The sequence below is a fragment of the Colobus angolensis genome, unplaced genomic scaffold (assembly GCF_000951035.1).
Source record: "Colobus angolensis palliatus isolate OR3802 unplaced genomic scaffold, Cang.pa_1.0 Scaffold144, whole genome shotgun sequence".
Taxonomy (NCBI): Eukaryota; Metazoa; Chordata; class Mammalia; order Primates; family Cercopithecidae; genus Colobus; species Colobus angolensis.
Window position 1 is genome coordinate 648,923 of NW_012114533.1, and position 7,777 is coordinate 656,699.

A 7,777-nucleotide genomic window follows, 5' to 3' on the forward strand; every position below is an offset into this window, starting at 1 on the left:
CCATTCTCCTGCCTCAGCCTCCCAAGTAGCTGGGACTACAGGCGCCCGCCACCTCGCCTGGCTAGGTTTTTTATATTTTTAGTAGAGACGGGGTTTCACCGTGTTAGCCAGGATGGTCTCGATCTCCTGACCTCGTGATCCGCCTGTCTAATTTGTTATTTATTTATTTTATTGAGACAGAGTCTCTGTCGCCCAGGCTGGAGTGCAGTGGTGCCATCTTGGCTCGCTGCAACCTCCATCTCCTGGATTCAAGCAATTCTCCCACCTCAGCCTCCTGAGTAGGTGGGATTACAGGTGCCCACCACCATGCCCAGCTAATTTTTGTATTTTCAGTAGACATGGGGTTTCACCGTGTTGGCCAGGCTGGCCTCGAACTCCTGACCTCAAGTGATCTGCCCACCTCAGCTTCTCAAGGTGCTGGGACTCAGGCGTGAGCCACTGAGTCCAGCCTATTTTTTTGAGACAGAGTCTCTGCCACCCAGGCTGGAGTGTGGAGGTGCAATCTCGGCTCACTGCAACCTCCACCTCCCAGGTTCAAGCTACTCTCCTGCCTCAGCACGCCCAGTAGCTGAGATTACAGGCCCACACCACCATGCCTGGCTAATTTTTGTATTTTTAGTAGACTGGGTTTTGCTATGCTGGCCAGGCTGGTCTTGAACTCCCGACCTCAGGTAATCCACCCGCCTTGGCTTCCCAAAGTGCTGGGATTACAGGCGTAAGCCACTGCGCCCAGCCAATTTTTGTATTTTTAATAGTGACGGGGTTTCACCATATTGGTCAGGCTGGTCTCAAACTCCTGACCTCAAGTCAGGCCTGCCTTGGCCTCCCAAGGTGCAGGGATTACAGGCGTGAGCCACCGTGCCCAGCCTTGTTTTCAATTTTTTGTAGAGACAGGGTGTTGGCACATGCCTGTTATCTCAGCTACTCAGGGAGGCTGAGGCAGGAGAATCACTTAAACCTGGGAGGTGGAGGTTGCAGTGAGCCGATATTGCACCACTGCACTCCAGCAACCTGGGCCACAGAACAAGACTCCATCTCAAAAAAATAAAAAAGGAAAAAAGAAGAGGCATCTGAGAGAGGTTTTAAAGAATGACTAGGATTCCAACAGACAGTGACAGGCAAGAGGTGTCCCCAGAAGTACTGAGGAGGGACCAGCGTGAGAAGTGTGGAGCCAGAGCAGCAGGAGTTCACTGGTGGCAGGTTATGAGCAGGAGGCGATGAAAGATCAGGTGTGCAAGTTAAGTGAAGGCCATACTATAGAAGACTTTCTGGCAGGGTAAAGATATTTGGGAGAGCCCCTGATGTCTTTGAGCATAAGAGTAGCCCGGGTCAAAGCTATTTAAAAGTTTGGCCAGTGGGCAAGATGTGGGCCTGCAGAAACACCTGGCAGGGAAGTTGGGAGCCTGAACCATTAGCTGCTCCGTGGCCTTGGAACTGATGGTGTAGCACTGCCGGGCACCAGAACTGAGTCCATAGGGCATTTGCTAGAGCTCACAGCCTATGGAATTCAGTTCTCAGTGCCAGGTGGCCAAAGTTCTTTCAGCCTGGATGCTGCCCTTGCATGTTCTCTTCTGTGAATTGTCTCCCATTTCCAGGATGAGTAAGTTGAGGCCCAGTTCGGGCATGGTGGTATGTGCCTGTTCCACATAAGGAACCTGTGATAGCAAGAGATCTCCTATTCCAGGGAGGGTCTGAGCTTGGAGCTGAAAATGGGGGCCCACAGCTAAGGAAATGGACAGGAGTTCCATAAATTCCAACAGGAATTGGAGTAGGTTATGAGGGGAGGGGTCTCAGGGCCATGGCAGGGATCCATCCCCAGACCTCGGTACTGCATACTCAGTCCTGTCGCTTCCTGCCCAGATGTGTTCCTGGTGGGGCCTGATGTGGGGCTGGAGGGGTGAGGGGCTGGGGAAAGAGCCAGAACACGCACACTGAGAAGGGCATCTCTCTGCAAACCAAGGGGCTTTCTGAGCTAAAGGGAGTCCCCAAGATATGGATCCCCAAGATAGAAGCCCAGCCCAGGAGTCCTAGCTCCCCAGAAATCTCCCCAAAACCCTGAATAAAGGTTTAAAGTACCTGGGATAGAGGAGTAGAGGAGAAAGAGTTCCCTGAAGCACATTTTCATTTTCTGGAGAGTTCAGCTGAGGGCTGGGTGCTCCCCTCACTCACATGGCAAAGCTGCCGCCTATTCCAGAGAGGGAAAGCCAAGCCTGCGCCTCAGGGGCACCCCATCCCCACCCCTGCTCGAATCCAGAGAAAGGGACCGCCACTTACCCACGAAATCTCCTCTCTCTGGCTCCTGGGGCTGGATCTGCAACGATGTTCTCAGCCGGTGCTCCCTAAATAAGGCCTCCACCCCCCGCCCCAGCCGCCTCCCGCCCCCGCCCCATGCTGGCTCTTCTGAGAAAGGAGGAAGGTGTGGGAGGGCCAGGAACCCTGCCCAGAGAGCCCTTTCTAACCTCAAGCCAGAGCGGGACCCCGCCCCCGCCATTCTTTGAAGCCTCCCCTTCCTCACCTTGGTCTCTAACTGGGTTCTTCGCACCCCTTGGGACTAGCCCGCTGGGTTCTCTCTCTACTCTGCCTGAAAAATCTGCCTTTTATGCCAAATTCAAGTCCAGTTTCTCATTTTGAAGCAGGGTGATGGGGAATGATGTGCTAGGGGAAGCTTCAGCGTAGGTTTCTAGCTTTTCCCACCAGTTAAGGCGATCCAGGCACCCAAACACCAGCTGCAAAATTCACTGGAAGGAATGGCGGGGAAGAGGCATCCCTCTGCCTCCTTTAGCTCTGTGTGGCTTCAAGCAGCACCCAAAGGGCAGTGGGGAATCTGTTCCCATTTTGGGGAGGGAGAGACAGACCTGAGGGGAAAGAAAATCAGGGGCTGAAGGTCCGGCCAGTTTCAGAAGCCCTCAGGGCAGGGATCCCGGGAGCCCCTACCTTACAGTATGTATGTGTCCTTTTTTTTTTTAGGGGGGTCTCTCTCCTCAGCCCACCTTGTGTCCTCGGCCCCCTAGAACTTGACTCCTGCTGCACAGAGCTGGGACTCCCCAGAGTTTGAGTTGGGAAAGGAGAGACTCCCCCTAAGAAGTGTTTTCCATCCTCCTCCTTTGAAAGCTCAGGAAGTTCTTTCTGATACCTGGTCACACACAGCTGCCATCCAACAAACAGGATAGGGGAGAGGGGAAGGCACACAGTCAGAGATGGCTTGCAGGGGTCTTGGGCCAGAACTCAGGGCAGCTCTACTGAGGAAACTTGAAAGTTCCGGGAATGGAGGGTGGTAGGGAGAGAAGAGTCATCAGTATTGTGCAACGGACAGAGGGAAGCAGGAAAGGGGATGGGGGAGGAAAGGGATGGCTGGTCTCTGGAGGACAGGCAGAGGCCTGGGGCTGTGGGCTGCCCATCACCCCCTTCCTAGGGGCCTGCCCGGTCAGAGTTCAAAGTCACTGTCACCCCACAACTCATTAACCCTAGTATCACCAGGCTGGAGTGGCAGTGTTTTTATGGGCAAAGCGACGCCGAATGTGCCCCTCCCTTCCCTGCTACCTCCCCCAGGCAGCGAGCATCTTGCTGTCTCTGAGGCCAGAAGAGGAAAGAGACTGTTGTGAGGACCAGAGGTGGAAGAGAAAGCAATAAGCAGTCATCCCATTTTCTCCATAGTTTCTTCTTCTTCTTCTTCTTTTTTTTTTTTTTTTTTTGAGACAGGGTCTTGCTTTGTCACTCAGGCTGGAGTGCAGATCACGGCTTACTGCAGCCTTGACCTCTGGGGCTCAAATGATCCTCCCACCTCAGCCTCTGGAGTAGCTGGGACTACTGGCATGCATGACCAGGCCCAGATAATTTTTTATTTTTAAATTTTTTTTGTAGAAACGAGCTTTCACCTCTTCATGGCTGGTCTCAAATTCCTGGGCTCAAGCGATCCTCCCACCTCAGACTTGCAAAGTGCTGGAATTACAGGTCTGAGCCACTGCAGCATAGTATCTGGGCACTGCCTCAGTCCCTAGGGGAGAGGAAAGATGGGACTTCTCTCTTGGACTGTGAGCTCCCTGAGAGCAGGGACAGCTTCCAGGTCCCCAGCACCCTACAAGGGAACTAGCACTAAAAAGGGCTCATTCCTGTTGATGGGGGATGGGAAAGTTTATCCTTGAATGGGAATCTTCCCCTTGTGACCCATTTCAGGGTTCCCAAGAGGGGAGGGCTGTGGGGCTTCCCCACAGGGCAGCACCGGGAATCTGTGGCAGCAGGAACAGAAAGAGGAAGCTGAGGTCTTGTTGGGCCCTGGAGTTCAGCTGTCCTGTTCTAGACAAGCAGCCCTGCCAACATCAGGATGAAGGCCCCGGGGATAGGCATGATCTACAGGCTGTCCATGACCAGGACTCAGATGGATCCTCACCCTAGCACCTGCTACCACCCAACCTCCCCCAGACCACATCCAAAATCCCAGACTCCACCCTCCGAAGACCCAGACCTGTGGCCCACCCCAATCTGGGGGAGACACTGCTGTTAAGGGAATGCAAAAGGTACAGACAGGGTGGGGAAGTCAGCACCTAAGAGACCAGCCTGGGCCACGTGGCAAAAACTCCGTTTCTTAAAAAAAAAAAAAAAAAAAAAAATTAGCTGGGCATGGTGGCACGCTCTTGTGGTTCCAGCTACTCCAGAGGCCGAGATGGGAGGATCACTTGAACCCAGGAGGTCGAGGCTGCAATGAGCCATGTTCGTGCTCGTGAACCTGCACTCCAGCCTGGGGCTGTAACAGCAAGAAAAAAAAGAAAAAGAAAGAGAAGGAAGGAAAGGAAATAGAAGGAAAGAAAGGAAAACAAAGAAAAAAAGAAAAGAGGCCAGGCAGGGTGGCTCATGCTTGTAATCCTCAGCACTTTGGGAGGGCGAGGCAGGCGAATCACGAGGTCAGGAGTTCGAGACCAGCCTAGCCAACATGGTGAAACGTCGTTTCTACTAAAAATACAATAAATTATCTGGGCGTGGTGGCGCGCGCCTGTAATCCCAGCTACTAGGGAGGCTGAGGCAGGAGAATCTCTTGAACCTGGGAGGCGGAGGTTACAGTGAGCCGAGATCGCACCACTGCACTCCAGTCCGGGCGACGGTCCGAGGCTCCCTCCTCAGAAGAAGAAGAAAGAAGAAAGGAGAAAGGGGAAAAAAGAAAGAAGAAGAAAAAGAAAAAGAAGAAAGAAGAAGAAGAAGAAGAAAGAAGAAAGAAAAATAAGAACAAGAAGAAAGGGGGAGAGAGAGGAGAAAGAGAAAGAAAGAGAAAGGTCTCTGTTGGATGAGAAGGAACAAGGCGGGGATGCAGTCCTACCCACTTCGACTCCACCCCCTCGCAGGATCTTTACTTCTAACGCCTCCCTACGCGCAACAAAACTGGCCGCCGCGGGAGCCCGTCGATAGCCCTGGGACGCTTGAGAATTAGAGCAGAAGCTCCGCCCTGTTGTGGGCAATACGCCCTTCTCAAACATGGCCGCCACGGCGCCTCTGGAAGGGAACCGCTCTGGGCCCCGCCTTTGATCTCGTTGGTGGGGCTGGGGGATGAGAGCTGCACCGCGCGGGACAAGTCGCCGGCGGCGCCCGACGGAGCAGGTGATTTCCCCTCCTGCCCCCGGCCCAGGGCTAGGAGAGTCGCGGAGAGCGCTGACCCAGGGTACCCGTCCGGTGTGTTCCCCCACGGTACACCCCCGGGGCCCGCCGGACCCCCATCTCTGATTCTCGCCGTGGCCTGTATCAAGGCACAACCAGTTACCTCAGGCCTGCCTCGTCATGTGTCCTCCAAGGCCACAGCCGCATCCCCGTGCCCTCGGGAGCACTATTCTGGACGCTTACGGGTGTCCCGCTAGCGGGTTTAGGGAGCTGCTGCTTCAGGGGTCGTCCGTCATCGCGGTCCCACTTCCTGTGCTCGCCCTCCCTGTTTGTGTTCCCGCCTGACTTTGGATGTAGGGATCCCTTGTTCTCCTCAATGTCCTTGGTGCCTCTAAGGTCTGATTTGGGAATCAGGGGACAATTATATCGTCTGGGGCCTGCGTTATGGGTCCAGGGCCTCAAGAACCGGGCTTCACAGGGGCTGGGAGAAGCATTGAAGACCTCCATGCTAGACCCCTTGGTGCCTCCCTGAGAAGTTGGCTAGGACTCCTTTCACACTAGCTCCCAGGATTCCTCCTCCCACATGGCCTGCTCTCCCTCCACTTTAAGCACCTCCCCACCCCAAGGGAGCAGCATAGTACTTCTTACCCCAGTCTCACTTACATTTGTCCACAGTGTCTCTACCTAGCATCTGGAGGGTCCAGGCCTGTGCTTCTCTTGGGAAGCTCCCAGGTCAGCTGGGAGCAGTGAAAATGGGGTAGTTAGGGTTGGCTGCAGAAAGGAAGTGAGTCCTGCAGAATGAGATTTGGAGAGGCAGAGGCAAAGATGCTCTGAGCTGGGAGAATGGTGTGAGCAAAGATTCTGAAATAAGCAATATAGCCAGCGAGGCAGGAGAGGAGGTTCCGAATATAGGATGGGGCCACACAGTTTGCATCGTGAGAGATGACGTAGTGCGGTGGTTAACAGTGAGGGTTCTGGAGCCAGACAATCTGGGTGTAAATCTGCCATTAACTTGCCCTGTGACCTTGGGCAAGTTACTTAACCTCACAGTGCCTTCATTTTCTTTCGGGTAAAATGGGGATAATACAGCTGGGCACGGTGGCTCATGCCTGTAATCCCAGCACTTTGGGAGGCCGAGGTGGGCGGATTGCCTGAGGTCAGGGGGTCGAGACCAGTCTGGCCAACATGGTGAAACCCCGTCTCTACTAAAAAATACAAAAAAAATTAGCCAGGCATGGTGGCATGCGACTGTAATCCCAGCTACTCGGGAGGCTGAGGCAGGGGCATTGCTTTAACCAGGGAGGTGGAGGTTGCAGTGAGACGAGATCACGCCACTGCACTCCAGCCTGGATGGCAGAGCGAGACTCCGTCTCAAATAAATAAACAAATAAATAAATAAAACGTATCTACGTTTAGAGTTATTGTAAGGATTAGGTAAGTTAATACATGTAAAAGTGCTTAGGACAATGCCTGGTAAGCAGAGGCAATAAATGCTAATATTACTATCATCAGAGGCATTTAGGCAGGACTCATGACAGGATGACAGTCACATTTAGTAGACACCATCAACCTATGATCCCTAATTTGGGGCCCCCTAGAAGTAATGGAGTTCTGTGGGCTACATCTGGAATTTGAAATGTCTCATGGAAATCATGTTCTTACCCTGGAGAAGGCTGGCTGCTTAGGTGCTAATTAGGAAACCAGTCTGGCAGACCAGGTCTTCCCCAACACAGGGGCTATGCTGGGAGAAGTATTAGGAGCCCCTGAGCAGGAAGGATGTGCTGAGGAAGGCTAGCGGGAATGGGGAAGGGTAAAAGAGCTTAGAGGCCTGGGTGAAGTTTGGGTGGACCAAGAACAGGAGGAGGGAAGGAGGATGTTCCCTTGGAAGACAAACTAGAGAAAAGCTTAGGGGAGCAAGTCTTTTTATTTGGGGACAGGGAAGAGTTTCCTAAAAATTCCCTGGCCCCCAGGCCTTGGCTAAAAACCCAGAAGCATGAGACACATCCCTGAGAAGCTTCTTCCCTAGAAACTGGGCTTTCAGGCCGGGCCTGGTGGCTCATGCCTGTAATCCCAGCACTTTGGGAGGCCGAGGTGGGCAGATCACTGGAGGTCGGGAGTTTGAGACCAGCCTGACCAACATGGAGAAACCCCGTCTCTACTAAAAATACAAAATTAGCCAAGCATGGTGGTGCAT

General features: G+C 53.3%; 1 protein-coding gene across 3 annotated transcripts in view; it reads left to right on the forward strand.

Annotated features, from left to right (window-relative positions):
- Window positions 1-5,444: 5,444 nt before the first annotated feature.
- Window positions 5,445-7,777, forward strand: part of CUEDC2 (CUE domain containing 2) — a 9,927-nt gene continuing 7,594 nt past the window's right edge. Inside the window, exon 1 of one of the 3 annotated variants that reach the window (XM_011935470.1) lies at window positions 5,445-5,586. The gene's annotated coding sequence lies outside the window, so the exon portion shown is untranslated. Of the gene's footprint in view, window positions 5,648-7,777 lie in introns of all 3 variants that reach the window. The other 2 variants (XM_011935471.1, XM_011935472.1) reach the window with 2 other exon arrangements.